This window comes from Desmodus rotundus, chromosome 6 (assembly GCF_022682495.2).
Source record: "Desmodus rotundus isolate HL8 chromosome 6, HLdesRot8A.1, whole genome shotgun sequence".
Classification (NCBI taxonomy): Eukaryota; Metazoa; Chordata; class Mammalia; order Chiroptera; family Phyllostomidae; genus Desmodus; species Desmodus rotundus.
In genome coordinates, this window is record NC_071392.1 from 60244697 (window position 1) to 60260912 (window position 16216).

General features: G+C 40.6%; 1 protein-coding gene and 1 pseudogene across 1 annotated transcript in view; both read left to right on the forward strand.

Moving 5' to 3' along the window:
• Positions 1-16216, forward strand: part of FOXP2 (forkhead box P2) — an 849049-nt gene that overhangs the window by 43682 nt on the left and 789151 nt on the right. The window lies entirely within an intron of this gene.
• On the forward strand, positions 9190-9768 carry LOC112300505 (PRELI domain containing protein 3B pseudogene; annotated as a pseudogene).

Consider the following 16216-nt stretch of genomic DNA (forward strand, 5'->3'; position numbering starts at 1 on the left):
TCCTGCCTCCTTTGTCAAATATTAATTGATCGTATGGATTTGAGTTTATTTCTGGGCTCTCTATTCTGTTCCATTGGTCTATGTGCCTGTTTTTATGCCAGTACCAGGCTGTTTTGATTACAGTGGCCTTGTAATACAGTTTGATATCAGGTATTGTGACCCCTCCTGCTTTGTTCTTCTTTCTCAAAATTGCTGCTGCTATTCGAGGTCGTTTATGGTTCCATATGAATTTCTGCAATGTTTGTTCTATATCTGTGAAATATGTCATGGGTACTGTAATAGGGATTGCATTGAATCTATAAATTGCTTTGGGTAGTATGGCCATTTTGATGATGTTAATTCTTCCAATCCATGAACATGGTACATGCTTCCATTTGTTTGTATCTTCCTTAATTTCTTTCTTCAGTGTTGTGTAGTTTTCTGAGTACAGGTCTTTTACCTCCTTGGTTAGGTTTATTCCTAGGTACTTTATTTTTCTTGTTGCTATATCGAATGGGATTTTTTTCCTCATTTCTGTTTCTGCAGTTTCGTTGTTGGTGTACAGGAATGCCTTTGATTTCTGGGTATTGACTCTGTATCCAGCTGTTTTGACAAATTCATTTATTAGGTCGAGTAGTTTTTCAGTGGAGTCTATAGGGTTTTCCATGTACACTATCATGTCGTCTGCAAACAGTGACAGTTTCATTTCCTCCTTTCCAATTTGGATGCCTTTTATTGCTTTTTCTTGTCTAATTGCTGTGGCTAGGACTTCCAATACTATGTTGAACAGGAGTGGTGAGAGAGGGCATCTTTGTCTTGTTCCTGATCGTAGTAGGAAAGCTCTACGTTTTTGCCCATTGAGTATGATGTTGGCTGTAGGTCTGTCATATATGGCCTTAATTATGTTGAGGACTGCTCCCTTTATTCTCACTTTGCTGAGTGTTTTTATCAGAAATGGATGCTGTATCTTATCGAACGCTTTTTCCGCATCTATTGATATGATCATGTGATTTTTGTCTTTGCTGTTGTTGATGTGATGTATTATGTTTATTGATTTGCGAATATTGTACCATGCTTGCATCCCTGGGATGAATCCCACTTGGTCATGCTGTATGATCTTTTTAATGTATTGCTGGATGCGGTTTGCCAACATTTTGTTGAGAATTTTAGCGTCTATGTTCATCAGCGATATTGGCCTGAAGTTTTCTTTCTTCGTTGTGTCTTTATCTGGTTTTGGGATTAGGATGATGCTGGCTTCATAAAAACAGTTTGGGAGTCTTCCATCAGTTTGGATTTTTTTGAATAGTCTGTGAATGATAGGTGTTAGTTCTTCCTTAAATGCTTTGTAGAAATCTCCTGTGAAACCATCTGGTCCAGGGCTTTTGTGTGATGGGAGTTTCTTGATGACTGCTTCAATTTCCTTTGCTGATATTGGTCTGTTCAGGTTTTCTGCTTCTTCTTCAGTCAGTTTTGGAAGATTATATTTTTCTAGAAATGTGTCCATTTTATCTAGGTTTTCAAATTTCTTAGCATACAGGTCTTCATAGTAATTTCTTACGATCCTTTGTATTTCTGTGGTATCAGTTGTAATCTCTCCATTTTCATTTCTAATTCTGTTTATTTGGATCCTCTCTCTTTTCTTCTTGATAAGCCTACTTAAAGGCTTGTCGATTTTGTTTATCTTTTCAAAGAACCAGCTTCTGGATTCATTGATCCTTACAATTGTGCTTTTAGTCTCTATGTCATTTAGTTCTGCTCTGATCTTGGTTATTTCCTTCCTTCTGCTTGCTCTGGGCTGTGTTTGTTGTTGTTCCTCCAGTTCTTGTAGGCATAGGTTTAGGTTGTTTGTTTGAACTGTTTCTAACTTCTTAAGGTAGGCCTGTATTGCTATGAACTTCCCTCTCAGGACTGCCTTTGCTGTGTCCCATAGGTTTTGGGTTGTTGTGAGTTCATTTTCATTTGTTTCCAGAAAGTTTTTGATTTCTTCCCTAATCTTGTTCTTGACCCATTCATTGTTTAATAGCATGCTATTCAGTCTCCATGTTTTTGAGTGTTTTGGGTTTTTACCCTTGGGGTTGGTTTCTAGTTTCAGACCCTTGTGGTCAGAGAAGATGCTTGATATGATTTCAATTTTCTTGAATTTGTTGAGGCTTGCATTGTGTCCTATCATGTGGTCTATCTTTGAAAAAGTTCCATGGACACTTGAAAAGAATGTGTATTTTGCTTCTTTGGGATGAAAAGCTCTGTATATATCAGTTAAGTCCATTTCCTCTAGGGTATTGTTAAGTGACACAATATCTTTGTTGATCTTTTGTTTGGAAGACCTGTCCATTTTTGCTAGTGGGGTGTTAAAATCCCCTACTATAATTGTGTTGCTGTCAATATCTTTCTTGAAATCCTCTAAGATTTTCTTTATGTATTTGGGTGCTCCTATGTTGGGTGCATATATATTTATAATGTTTATGTCTTCTTGGTGGATTCGTCCTTTGAGTATTATGAAGTGACCTTCTGGGTCTCTCTTTATGGCCCTTGTTTTGAAGTCTATTTTGTCTGATATGAGTATTGCTACCCCTGCTTTTTTTTCCTGTCCGTTTGCTTGGAAAATTTGTTTCCAGCCCTTCACTTTCAGTCTGTGTAAGTCTTTTGTCCTGAGATGGGTTTCTTGTAGGCAGCATATGTGTGGGTCATGTTTTCTTATCCATTCAGCTGTTCTATGTCTTTTGATTGGAGCATTTAATCCATTTACATTTAAAGTTATTATCGATAGGTAGTTATTCATTGCCATTATTTCCTACCTGTGTCCCTCTGTCTTTCTCTTTTCCTTCCTTCCCTTAAAGCAGTCCCTTTAGCATCTCTTGCAGAGCTGGTTTGGTGGATGTGTATTCTTTTAGACTTCTTTTGCCTGGGAAACTCTTTATTTGGTTTTCTATCTTGATTGATAGCCTTGCTGGGAAAAGTAGTCTTGGTTGCAGGCCTCTGGTTCTCAGTACTTGGAATATTTTTTGCCATTCTCCTCTGGCTTGGAGCGTTTCCATTGAGAAGTCAGTTGCTAACCTTATTGGGGCTCCCTTGTATGTTACTTCCTTTTTCTCCCTTGCTGCCTTTAAGATCCTCTCTTTATCTTGGAAATTTGCCATTTTAATTATGATGTGTCTTGCAGTGGGTCTCTTTGGGTTCCTCTTGTTTGGGACTCTCTGTGATTCCTTGATTTGGGTGACTTTTTCTCTCCTCAGATTAGGGAAATTTTCCATCATTACTTTTTCAAACAGGTTTTCTATCCCTTGCTCTTCTTCTCCTCCTGGTATTCCTATTATACAGATATTGTTACGTTTCATGTTGTCCTGCATTTCCCTTATTGCCTCTTCATTCTTTCTGAGCCTCTTTTCCTTTTCTTCCTCCTTCTGGGTGTTTTTTTCTACTTTATCCTCCAGCTCGCTGATCCGATCCTCTGCTTCATCAAGTCTGCTTTTAATTCCTTCTACTGTGTTCTTCAATTCAGAAATTGTATTCTTCATTTCTTCTTGGCTCTTGTTGATAGTTTCTATTTCCTTTTTCATGTTGATATAGTTTGCAGTGAGTTCATTGTAGTTTCCTTGTAGTTTCTGGTAGTTCTCTTTGAGCTCAGAGAGCTCAGTGAGCTTCCTGATGACCATTGCTTTGAACTCAGTATCTGATAGTTGACTTGCCTCTTTTTCGGTTAGTATTCTTTCTGAGACTTCCTCCTTTCCTTTCATTTGGGAATTGTTTCTTTGTCTTCCCATTGTTTGTGAGGCTCTTCTTGTTGGCCTTGGCTTCTTAAATTGCTTTGTTCTGACTCCCTGGGTTTATGATATGAACTTCTATGGTAGAATGCCAATGGGATTCGGTGGTGCTGTCTCCTTACTCTCCTGTGCTCACTGGTCTTGAGCTGACGTTTATGTGTTTAACACGGTCTAACTCTAGTCTTTTTAGCACTCCAGGTTTTGTTGTCTCACCGTCAGATCTTTCTCACAGCTCTGATCTTGGTTATTTCCTTCCTTGTGCTTGCTCTGGGCTGTCTTTGTTGTTGTTCCTCATGTTCTTGTAGGTGTAGTGTTAGGTTGTTTGTTGGAAATGTTTCTATCTTTTTAAGGTAGGCCTGTATTGCTATGAACTTCCCTCTCAGGACTGCCTTTGCTGTGTCCCATAGGTTTTGGGTTGTTGTGAGTTCATTTTCATTTGTTTCCAGAAAGTTTTTAATTTATTCCCTAGTCTCATTCTTGACCCATTCATTGTTTAATAGCATGCTATTCAGTCTCCATGATTTTGAGTGTTTGGGGTTTTTTCCTTTGGGGTTGGTTTCTAGTTTCAGTCGCTTGTGGTCAGAGAAAATGCTTGGTATGATTTCAAATTTCTTGAATTCGTTGAGGCTGGGTTTGTGTCCTATCATGTGGTCTATCTTTGAAAAAGTTCCATGTGCACTTGAAAAGAATGTGTGTTTTGCTTCTTTGGGATGACAAGCTCTGTATATATCAGTTAAGTCCATTTCCTCTAGGGTATCATTAAGTGACACAGTATCCTTCTTGATATTTTGTGTGGAAGACATGTCTATTTTTGACAGTGGGGTGTTAAAGTCCCCTACTATAAATGTGTTGCTGTTAATATCTTTCTTGAAGTCCTCCAATATTTTCTTCATGTATGTGGGTGCTCCTATGTTGGGTGCATATATATTTATAATGTTTATGTCTTCTTGGTGAATTCTTCATTTGAGTATTATGAAGTGACTTCCTGGGTCTCTCTTTATGGCCCTTCTTTGGAAGTCTACTTTGTCTGATATGAATATTGCTACCCCTGCTTTTTTTTCCTGTCCGTTTGCTTGGAAAATTTGTTTCCAGCCCTTCACTTTCAGTCTGTGTAAGTCTTTTGTCCTGAGATGGGTCTCTTGTAGTCAGCATATGTCATGTATTCTATCCATTCAGCTGTTCTATGTCTTTTGATTGGAGCATTCAATATATTTACGTTTAAGGTTATTATTGATAGGTAGTTATTCATTGCCATTTTTCCCTACCTGTGTTCCTCTCTTTTTCTCTTTTCCTTCCTTTCCTTAAAACAGTCCCTTTAGCATCTCTTGCAGAGATGGTTTGGTGAAGCTGTATTCTTTTAGTCTTCTTTTGTCTGGGAAACTCTTTATTTGGCCTTCTATCTTGATTGATAGCCTTGCTGGGAAAAGTAGTCTTGGTTGCAGGCCTCTGGTTCTCATTACTTGGAATATTTTTTGCCATTCTCTTGTGGCTTGGAGCATTTCCATTGAGAAGTCAGTTGCTAACCTTATTGGGGCTCCCTTGTATGTTACTTCCTGTTGTCCCTTGCTGCCTTTAAGATCCTCTTTTTGTCTTGGAATTTTGCCATTTTAATGATGATGTGTCTTGCAGTGGGCCTCTTTGGGTTCCTCTTGCTTGGGGCTCTCTGTGTTTCCTGGATTTGGGTGACTTTTTCTCTCTTCAGATTAGGGAAATTTTACATCATTACTTTTTCAAACAGGTTTTCTATTCCTTGCTCTTCTTATTCTCCTTCTGGAATGCCTATTTTACGGATATTATTACGTTTCATGTTGTCCTGCATTTCCCTTATTACCTCTTTATTCTTCCTTAGCCTCTTTTCCTTTTCTTGCTCTTTCTACTTTGTGCTTTTTTCTACTTTGTCCTCCAGCTTGCTGATCCGATCCTCTGCTTCATGAAGTCTGCTTTTCATTCCCTCTACTGTGTTCTTGAGTTCAGAAATTGTATTCTTCATTTCCTCTTGGCACTTGTTGATAGTTTCTATTTCCTTTTTCATGTTGATATAGTTTGCAGTGAGTTCATTGTAGTTTCCCTGTAGTTTCTGGTAGTTCTCTGTGAGCTCAGAGAGCTCAGTGAGCTTCCTGATAACCATTGCTTTGAACTCAGTATCTGATAGTTGAGTCGCCTCTTTTTCAGTTAGCATTCTTTCTGAGGCTTCCTCCTTTCCTTTCATTTCGGGATTGTTTCTTTGTCTTCCCATTGTTTGTGAGACTATTCTTATTAGCCTCTGCTTCTTAAATTCATCTGTTCTGACTAGATGGGTTTATGGTATGAAGTTGTATGGTAGAATGCCAATGGTATCCAGTGGTGCTGTCTCCTTACTCTCCTGTGCTCACTGATCTTGAGCTGATGTTTATGGGTGTAACAAGGTCTAACTCTGGTCTTTTCATCACTCCAGGTTTTTTTATCTCACCCGTGGGAAAAAGAGAAAAATGTGGAGAGAAAAAAAAAGAAGGAAAGGAGGGAAAAGGGAATAGAAAAGGAAAGGAAGGGAGGAAGAAGGAATAAAGAAAGATCGGAGGCAGGATAAGGAATTTTAACAAAAATTAAAACAACAGAATAAATAAAGGAAGGCAGGAAGAAGGTATAAAAATAGAAAGAAGGACAGAACGGAAGAAGGAATTCAGGGGGAAAGGAGGAAAGAAAAAAACGAAGTCTTCTGCTGGCTTTAAATTGGTCAGGTTAGTTCTGCTGGTCTTCCTGTCTGTGGAACGGCAGGGGGTGGTTGGAAGGATTGGTTTCACTGTTCTCCCTTTCTGAGCCACACTCTTCGCTGTTGTTCAGCCTCCAGTCCAGTTCCTCAGGGTCCTTCTGCTCCCCACTAGGCCTTTAGGTCACCAGTTGTGCTGTCTTTGAGTTGCACCAATTAGGGGCAACTCACACTCCCCCTTCTTACTCTTTGCTGTCTTAGATGCTAGGGTCTCTTGGTGCTGCCATGGGGTAGTTCAGCCCCCTACTGGGTCGAGTCTTTCTGGGGCATGCAGTCTCTCCTAGCCCTGCAGCTCCCCTCTGCTGGATGTTCTGCCTTAGTCCTAGAGAGCCAGTAGGCCCTGCAGGGCTCTATGCGCAGGGGTTAGGTAGGAGTTGTAGGTGTGGTCCCTCGCAGGCAGCCATGCTGTTGATCAGCTGATCTAGCCACTTTGAGCCTGAGCCATGCAGCCCTTGGGTCTGCTGCTTTAGGCCTTGGGTGGGGCAGCTAGCCTCTGCTCTAGGTGCTCACCCACCCGAGGTTTCAGGTGTGGGCGCCCGTCCAGGGTTTCAGGTGTGGGCCTCTACTTGGCTAATCTGGGTGCGGGCAACCGGGCTTGAGGTGAGTGCCAGGGCTGCTTGTCCCATGTTCACCATCCAGGGGCTGAGGGGGGAGGGGCGCCAGAGGCTGGGGTTGCTGCAGAGAGTTCTCTAATTAGCCACTGGGTGCCTCTTATCTTCTTTTTCTTTTTGAGAAATTCTTCCTATTCAAGCCTGCCTGGTCCAAACTAGCACCTGGCTGCTCACAGAGCTCAGCCTGGCCCTCTCCCAAGAATATTGCAGCAGACCCTGGGCCCAGGCTGGGGCTTCAGCAGCCCTGGTCCCTGAGCAGGTCTTGGGGGACCTTATTATCCTTAAGCACTCTTCTTACCATCAGATCTTTCAATGTCCTCTATCTTTGGTCTCCGATCTTCATATATGCTGGAATACCGTTGGCTGTTCTCTCTGCTCCTCAGATCAGCTAGGTGTTTCACTGGTGTTGAGGGGAAGTGGACTCCACTCCCACCGATCTTGCCGCCATCTTCTCCCCTCTCCTTTCATAAGGATCTGTTCATTCAAAAATATTTGAGTGCTTATTATGTGTGTAAAGAATTGCCACCAGCGATGGGGAAATCTTCTCATCAGTTAATTTGACGCGCCAAAGAGATTTTGCAGAGGTGATTAAGTTTAGGATCTGGGGTGGAGAGATTATCTGGACAATCCAGGCCCGGCATAACCACGAAGTCCTACTTAAGAATGACATCATTAGTCTCCTAGAGCTGCCATGACAGCATATCACAGACTGGGTGCCTTAGATAGCAGATATTTATCTTTTCACAGTTCAAGAGGCCCAGGCACAGCCCGACCACCAAGCATGCAGCGCTCCTCTGGCTTCCGTCCCTTGGTCCTGCCGACTCCCCTGGCCGCCAATTTATAGGTCTTAAATTGTGTGTTGTTCAAAGTAGCACAATGAAATCTTATGCCATTCTGCTTCTCCCTTCTGGGATGTGAATTATCCTTTTGTCCAGCATATCAATGCTGTATATACTTCCCTTTAGTCATTTAATAGCCATCTTTGTTAATAGATCAACTGTTGGGTATTATGGTACTTGTATTCAAGTAAACCTTATTTTACTTTATAAGAGCCCCAAAGCCATTTGGCTGTACCAAAGAGAAGCCATAATATTTTTAAGTGAGAAGGTATTGTATGTAAACAATTTATAAGTTTTAAATTGGGGGAAAAAGACATTATAGGGTTCAGTACTATCCTCAGTTTCAGGCATTTACTGGGTGTCTTGGAACATATCCACTATGGACAAGAGGACACTACTGTTTATCATTTTCGCCAAACAGTAGGCTCATGTGTATTCTTTAATATTCCCCCATATCTAAATAAGGTCTTGAAGTATTCTTAGATTTTTTTTTTTGGTGGGGGAAATATGCTTCAGCCATTTTAAGCAATAATTAAAACTTTGAGTCATGTTTATGTACTATTCCTTGCCCTGTAAAATCATTTTCAAGGTCAAATAATCCCTGTGCAACTCTGTGTTTTTAGATATTTTATGATTTTTTCATTTTTAGTATCTTCTGAGGATAAGGGGTTTCATAATACTACTTTCAACAATTTTTTTCAAACAAGATATTTATCCCAAGCCATTTTTTAAAGAGTTTGATGTCAAGCCATCATATATAGTAGGTCAGTAGGGGTTGGCAGCCTTTTTTTTCTGTAAAGGTTAGATAGTAAAAAAAGGTTTTGTGGGCCATAGCTCTCTGTCACAACTATTCAATTGTGCTCTTGTAGTGTAAAAGAAGCTGCAGACAATACCTAACTGAATGAATATGTCTGTGTGCTACTAAAGTTTATTTATAAACTCAAGTTGGAATTTCATATAATTTTTATATTTCACAAAATACTTTTCTTTTGATTTTTATTCAACCATTTAAAACTGTAAAAACTATTCTTACCTTACAGATCATCCAAAATCAGGCATTTAGCCAGTTTTAGTCCATGGACTATATTTTGCCAAACACACGCACGCACACACATAATTATTCATATAAACATAAACATATATATTGCATCTCTGTTACTAAAATGCATGACACATGGTGTTCACTAGCTTGGAATTAAGAGCTTAAAATTGACATGGAGCATGACCACGACATTGTGCAGGCCACTGGCACCATGAAGATCTGGATTTCGGAACACACCTTTGACCACCCATGCAAAAATGTTACAACAGCTGAATACAGAAATATTCAAATACTATGAATCCAAGTGTGGTTGCAGTTGATGTGTTGGACAACTTCCCTTCTGGAAAGCTGCACAGCCATAGACTTCTCAGCACAGAGTGGGTTTGCTACCATTGCAAAATCTCTTATTGGTGTGCCAGGAACCAAAACCTATGTGCATGAACATTCTGTAGTTAATCCTGTACAGAAAACAATGAAACTTAAATCCACTAATATTTTATTTATAAATATGGTTTCAGTAGATGAGAGACATATATAAACCATATCTACAGGACCCAGAAAAAGCTGTTTTGACTCAAGAGGCCATAATCATGGTAAAAGGAGTCAGTCTCAGTACTTATCTTGAATGACTCATGGCAAGTGATAGGAAGTATCTTTAAATGGTAACAAAGGCCGAGAAGCAAGGGAATGGGTAACACATAAACTAAATGCTGAGATTGAAGAATTGATGGCTTTGGCAAGAGAGAGCATAAGGATACTAATGGCAGCATCAGCATTTGTAGAGATATGATGGAAGTTTGTGTATAACACTCTGTCCTCCGAATTTTTACTAGCTGGCATTATATTTACTTGTTATTTAGAAAATTCAGCTATGTTTTAGGTGGAATATTTTAAAAATAAGCTTAAGAGAGGCTATGTGACTTGATCAAAATGAAGAGGTTCAGAGTTTTTAAATAAAGGGGATCATCTGAATATTTTAAAAAATTGACATGAACTTCTAATAATTGTGTGACAAATTATTTCATGAAGTTCTTCCCATTTCAATGTTATTACGTCCAAATTAGTACTTCACCTTATTGCTTTATAAGCCTTCTGAGAAATGATATTATTAGTAAGACAATAATTTATTAAATGTTCAACTTTTGTGATTATTAGTATTAATGATATAAGTCTGGATAATAAAATGAAATGACCAGCTGAGTCATCAGAGGTCTAGGTAGTAAACTGATAATTACATTCACATCATATTTTTTCCAGGAGTCAGGCCAAAACTAAAATATTAGGAAGGTTGCAGACAGGTAGAACAGTCTTGTGCCAGCATCACAACTAGCAGAGGCAAATTTAAGAATGACAAAGCTTTTTTACAACCCAAAGCTTTTTATTCAGTTTTGCATGTGAGGATATGGGTGGACCAGAGTCATAGGGTACAATTAGATGAGTTAAGTATCTGGCTGGAATTGGCAATTTGAAAACTGATCATATCAGGGCTATTTAGGTTTGCTTCTGTACCTTTGTGTAAGGAGGATTACCTCCTATATTTACTTATTATGTCCCTTTAGCTACATTTTACTGTTTATGTGTTCTGGTATTTCTTTATATTTTTCAAGACAACTAAAACCAAGCTTACGGAGTCTGTCTTGGGGAATGTTTCTGTTATTTTTGATATAAATGTGGATTATACAATCTGACCTGGTGGAGGTGGAAGAAAAGACCTAGAAGAAAGAGGAGTAGTAAAATTCTTTTCCTTAATGTTCTTTCGTCCTTGCTATATAGGGAAAACTACAATACTTAGATAGTAGACTATTTGACTCTTTTCTTTAGAATATACATCTCTCTTTTTTACAGGAAGCCTAAGGTACAGCTAGCAATTATTGCTTTATCATGTGAAAGAATTGTAAATCGAACACCATTTTTTCCTTGGAATTAAAAACAATTGCTTCCACTGTTTAATATCTTGAAGATGCCATTTGTGCTGTTTGATTCCCAACTAACCCATAATACCCATTGAACCTCCTCTTCCTATGAACTCATCTTGAATTTCTTTTATAATCTTGTCACTTTAAGCCTCAGGAAAAAACACTTCCATTGTGTAATATTGAATTGCTTTGTGAAATAACTTAGCTCAGAATTATAAATCTGAGTGTTAAACATTCTCCCCTCATTGACCTAGGTGATTTTTATTATTTTGAATGGAAGTTCTTTTTATAGTGTAGTACTCATTACTTTACCAAAGTTGGGATCAGTATCACTTTCAGAACAGAGAATTCAAAATAATGCATAAAAATACAGCAAATCTCTTTTATTAGAGTTAAGACAACAACAAATGAAATATTTTGAGTCAGGGCTTGCCTGTATTAGAAAATAGAGACAAACCTGTGGTTTTGTAACCAGCCAGTTCGGTCCCAGCACTTGCCATCCGTAGGTAATAACTCTAGAGACAAAGTCTGGTGGAAAGGCAAATAGAATTTTTGTTTACATATATATATATAAATACACAATAGATTGCTTGATGCCCACCCCGCCCCTGCCACTGGAAGAGCAAGCAGGCTGCTGGCAGGTGACTGTCACAGCAGTTTCCCACAGCTTTGCTTTTGGGGAAAGAGTGTAGGGCTTATCTCCTGACTTCCCCCTAGGACCTGCCGTTGGGGCCTCTCAGCCCTAACCTCCTCCCCTCCCACTCCATCATTCCCTTCATACCAGCCTTGCTCATAGTACCTGCAATGCTCTGGATCAGGCCAAAAGAGCCTAGTGAAGGGCACTGGGCCTGACCCTTCCTGGTTCTACTGGGACCACAGCCAACTGTCCAGCAATGGCATGGGCAGGCAGCAGCCACCATGGCTTCTGGCCTGGGAAGGGGTGCAGGGCTTGCTGGGCCCACACTGGAGTCATGGGCGGCAGGCAGGGAGAAGCCACTGCCTCCAGTCTTGGGAAGGGATGTAGGGCTTGTCAGCAGTGCTGGAGGTGGAGGCCATGGTTAAGTGGCAGCTGCCATGGCTTCCTGTGTGGGGGAGGGTCATTGGGCTTGTTGGAACTGCCCCAAAAGCAGGGATAGTGGGCAGGTGGCAGCCTCTGCCAGCTCCCTGCCTGGGGAAGGGAGTGGAGAGCTTGCTAGGGTCCTGTACCTCCCAGAGCTCACCTCCAGAACTTCCCACCCCCCACATGAAACCTGCTGTGCTCCAGGACAATCAGATCTTGGAGTACTGTGGCAGGAGGCACTCAGAATTTCCCCAGCTAGGTCCCCAGCTCAGGACCTCAGCTCCCAGCCGTGGACCCATCAGCCAGAGTATCAGGGGGTTGAAAGCATGCCATTTGCACACTCTCCACCTTTGAAAGATCCCCCCATATTCCTCCAGAGCCTAAATGTATAGGAAGGTATGTTCCTTCCATCCAATCACCTTCCTGGTTTTTGTTGCCACCAGTTGCATGCCTTTTTTTGTTTGTTCGCTATGGACATGTTGTCCTGGTTGCTAGGGCAACGTACACATGCACTGGATGTGGTGCTTCTCTACCCTTCCCCATTTCTGGGGAAGTTTCCCCCATTAAAACCCCCACCTTAACACTCTGGACACCTAAAATTTTACAAGGGCAGATGGACAAAAGTCTCCTTCTTCTGTAACTACTTCCTGCTGACCAAGGAATATAGTCTTACCTATAATCCTGGTCTAGAGGGCCCAAAAAAAGGGGGTCTGGAGTGGGACAGGGGAGGATTCATGCAGGAGAGAAGGGTCTTGTAAAGACCAGGTCAGTTAGTTGTTCCTGGAAAGTGGCACGCATGATATCCAAAGGATGGCATTACTGGATGAGTTGGCATCCTTGTCATGTTCTGGAGGCAACAAATTTGGCAAGAGGGTTAGAAGGCATAATCAAAACTATTAACAACTAAATAATAAAGTCTAGACTAATTTTCCAGTGTCCCTGATTAAGGAAGAGCAGCTTCCTTGGAGGAAGGTGTGCAAGTCCTGTGACACCTGTCTGAAGCACTATTGCCTACTATACTGAACTAAAATTAGGTTTAGGGAAGTATCCTTAGATTCTCCTCCCCCCCACTCCCCTGTTAACAGTTCTAGGTCCTTTCTGTCCAAACTATTAAGGCAGAAAAGAAAGCAGTTTTAAAGTGAAACCAATAGTCTGTCCCATACTTCACCAATTCAACTGTTTAGTTCAGCCAAACTGTTGAATTCTAGGAAGTGGTGATGCAGGTGGGCTTCTCAAGTGGAGCCTACACTTTTTCTGAGTCCACAAGTCTTTTAAGAAGATATTTAGTTGCAAGGCCTTTACTGAAATGATACTGAGCAGTGACAATTTGATATCATCAGGTTAAATCAGTTCAACTCTCAAGTGAAAACAAACTTTGAAGGTAGTTAGCTCCTTAGAGTCTGATGATTATGATTGAACATTGTGATTTTCCTTAAAACCTGATTCTCCTACCTAAGATCACCCTCATAGGCCTCAGAAAGACTGCAAGTTTTCTATTTGCCTTATCATTTGCATGAAAACAACAAGAGCAGCACTGAACACATAGCCTTTTTAAAGTTTATTTTGCGTAACTTCCACAAGGAACCTTCAGATTGACCCTTAAACAACCCTTCAAGGCATAGAAGCCAAGCCCCACAATTGCTGTCTTGCTTTGCTTACAGTGCTTGTTTTCCTCAAGTCCTTGAGGTTCCCATAATGTCTTAATGTTCCTCCTTGCTGTCTTTAAGGAAAGCAACCTTCATTCCTTCCCTGGAAAGACTGCCATGAACCACATGAGCAAACAAGGTACCCACCTGACCATTTCTCCAGTTAGTTTTTGTTAGCTTTCAAAGTGAATCTTAGTTCCTTAAGGCTTTCTGATAACAACCAAAGCCCAGGCATGACATTCTAGTCAAAGTCTTGGATATTAAAATCATAATTTGAAACTGGTCTTGTTGGTTTCATGCAAAGGAAAGTATATCCTTATATCCTTACTCATTAAGAATGACAAATTCTAGAGGGATCAGGTAGGGAGAAAAATACGAAGCAAAAATGAAAATTCCTGTCCATCCAATATCCACCAAAATTGTATTTCCATGTCTTACATCTTTCATTACTTTACTACTTGGGGTGAAGTTTTAACTGTCACTGGGAAAACTAAATTTCCTTTAAAAACAGTAAAAAACCAAAAATATCCAAAGCAAAAATCAGAATTCCAAAAATAAGAAAAAAATAAGAGGGCACTAAAACTAGCCTTATAATCCTGTCTCCCACCAAATGGTCCCACTAACCGGTCACAAAGATGACCTTTCTCAGGTCCCCAAAGGCATGAAGTCCCAGTGATAGACACATTCTCTCACCCCAGCTGACTCTAATTGACACCAGATGACCTTTCCTAGGTCCCAAAGCACAAAACCAGATAGCAGAAGTATATTCTCATCCCAGCTGGATTCCATCCAGCACCAATGACACGAAGTCCCAATCATAGAGGCATTCTCTTGCCTACCAGTACATCCACTGGTCCCCTTGCAGACACATGGCCTCTTATCGACTAGTCTCATGGCAAAGACATACTCTCTCCCCAGCTGACTCTAACTGGCACCAGATGACCTTTCCTAGGTCTCAGATGGCACAAAGCCCCAAATGGCAGAGAGGGAGAATTCCTGGTATAAACAAAATAGTTAAGTCCCCCAAGTACCCAAAAGATGAGAAAGCAAGCAGCCAAACAAAACCTAAAGCAAAGAATAACTCAACCCAAGCACTGAGGTGTCTTTCCTTTCAAAAGAAAATTCCACACCATTCTATGGCCTCTACAACTTTCGTAGACCTTCTTAATCACTTAAGGATAAACATAGCTCACTTTCAATCTTTGTCCTATTTTAACTATGGAACAGACTACCATCAAACTCAGTATCTGGCTGCTGCAAACACATTAATAAAGTAAAGGGACATTGTCACTTTGCACTGGGGCCTGCTCTCTTCTTCCAAAATAAAAATTTCAAATCTCCTTCCAGAGTGCAGGTCCAGCTTTCCTTTTCAGCATCCACCACAGCAATAGGATTTGAATTCTCCTCAGGCAGTGCCCATTTTATTAGTGCGTGTGATGGACCAAAAGCTTAATTCCCGTGAGCTTCAGAAAAGACTGTACTTTCAGTAGGACAGCATAGGGACCAGTCCATTGCTCAGCTAACTTCTGTTCAGGTCCTTGATTCTTCCAAATCTTTACTAAGACTCAGTTTTCCAGCTGGAATGGGTATAAGAGCTCATTGAATGGGTAGGTGGACCTGCAATGAGAAAACTTGTGTGAAATGGCTAGTGTTTGCCCTAAATGTTGTACATATTGCTTAATTTTTCACTTATGGTCTAAATCTAGAGTAGTTGCTCTCAGAACCAAGATTTGGAATTGTCTGCCATAAACTATTTCAAAAGGGCTTACTTGTTTTTGATATATTTATTGGTTATGCTATTACAGTTGTCCCATTTCCGCCCCTTCACTCAACTCCATCCTGTCCACCCCCTCCCTCCCACATTCCCCCCCTATAGTTCATGTCCATGGGTCATACTTATAAGTTCTTTGGCTACTACATTTCCTACACTATTCTTACCCTCCCCCTGTCTATTTCCCACCTATCATTTATGCTATTTATTCTCTGTACCTTTCCCCCCTTCTCTCCCCCTGCCAATCCCCTATTGATAACCCTCCATGTGATCTCCATTTCTGTGGTTCTGTTTCTGTTCTAGTTGTTTGCTTAGTTTTCTTTTGTTTTGGTTTTAGGTGTGGTTGATTATAACTGTGAGTTTGCTGTCATTTTTACTGTTCATATTTTTTATCTTCTTTTTCTTAGATAAGTCCCTTTAACATTTCATATAATAATGGCTTGGTGATGATGAACTCCTTGACCTTGACCTTATCTGAGAAGCACTTTATCTGTCCTTCCATTCTAAATGATAGCTTTGCTGGATACAGTAATCTTGAATGTAGGCCCTTGCCTTTCATGACTTGGAATACTTCTTGCCAGTCCCTTCTTGCCTGTAAGGTCTCTTTGGAGAAATCAGCTGACAGTCTTATGGGAACCCCTTTGTAGGTAACTGTGTCCTTTTCTCTTGCTGCTTCTAAGATTCTCTCCTTCTGTTTAATCTTGGCTAATGTAATTATGATGTGCCTTGGTGTGTTCCTCCTTGGGTCCAGCTTCTTTGGGACTCTCTGAGCTTCCTGGACTTCCTGGAAGTCTATTTCCTTTGCCAGACTAGGGAAGTTCTCCTTCATTATTTGTTCAAATAAG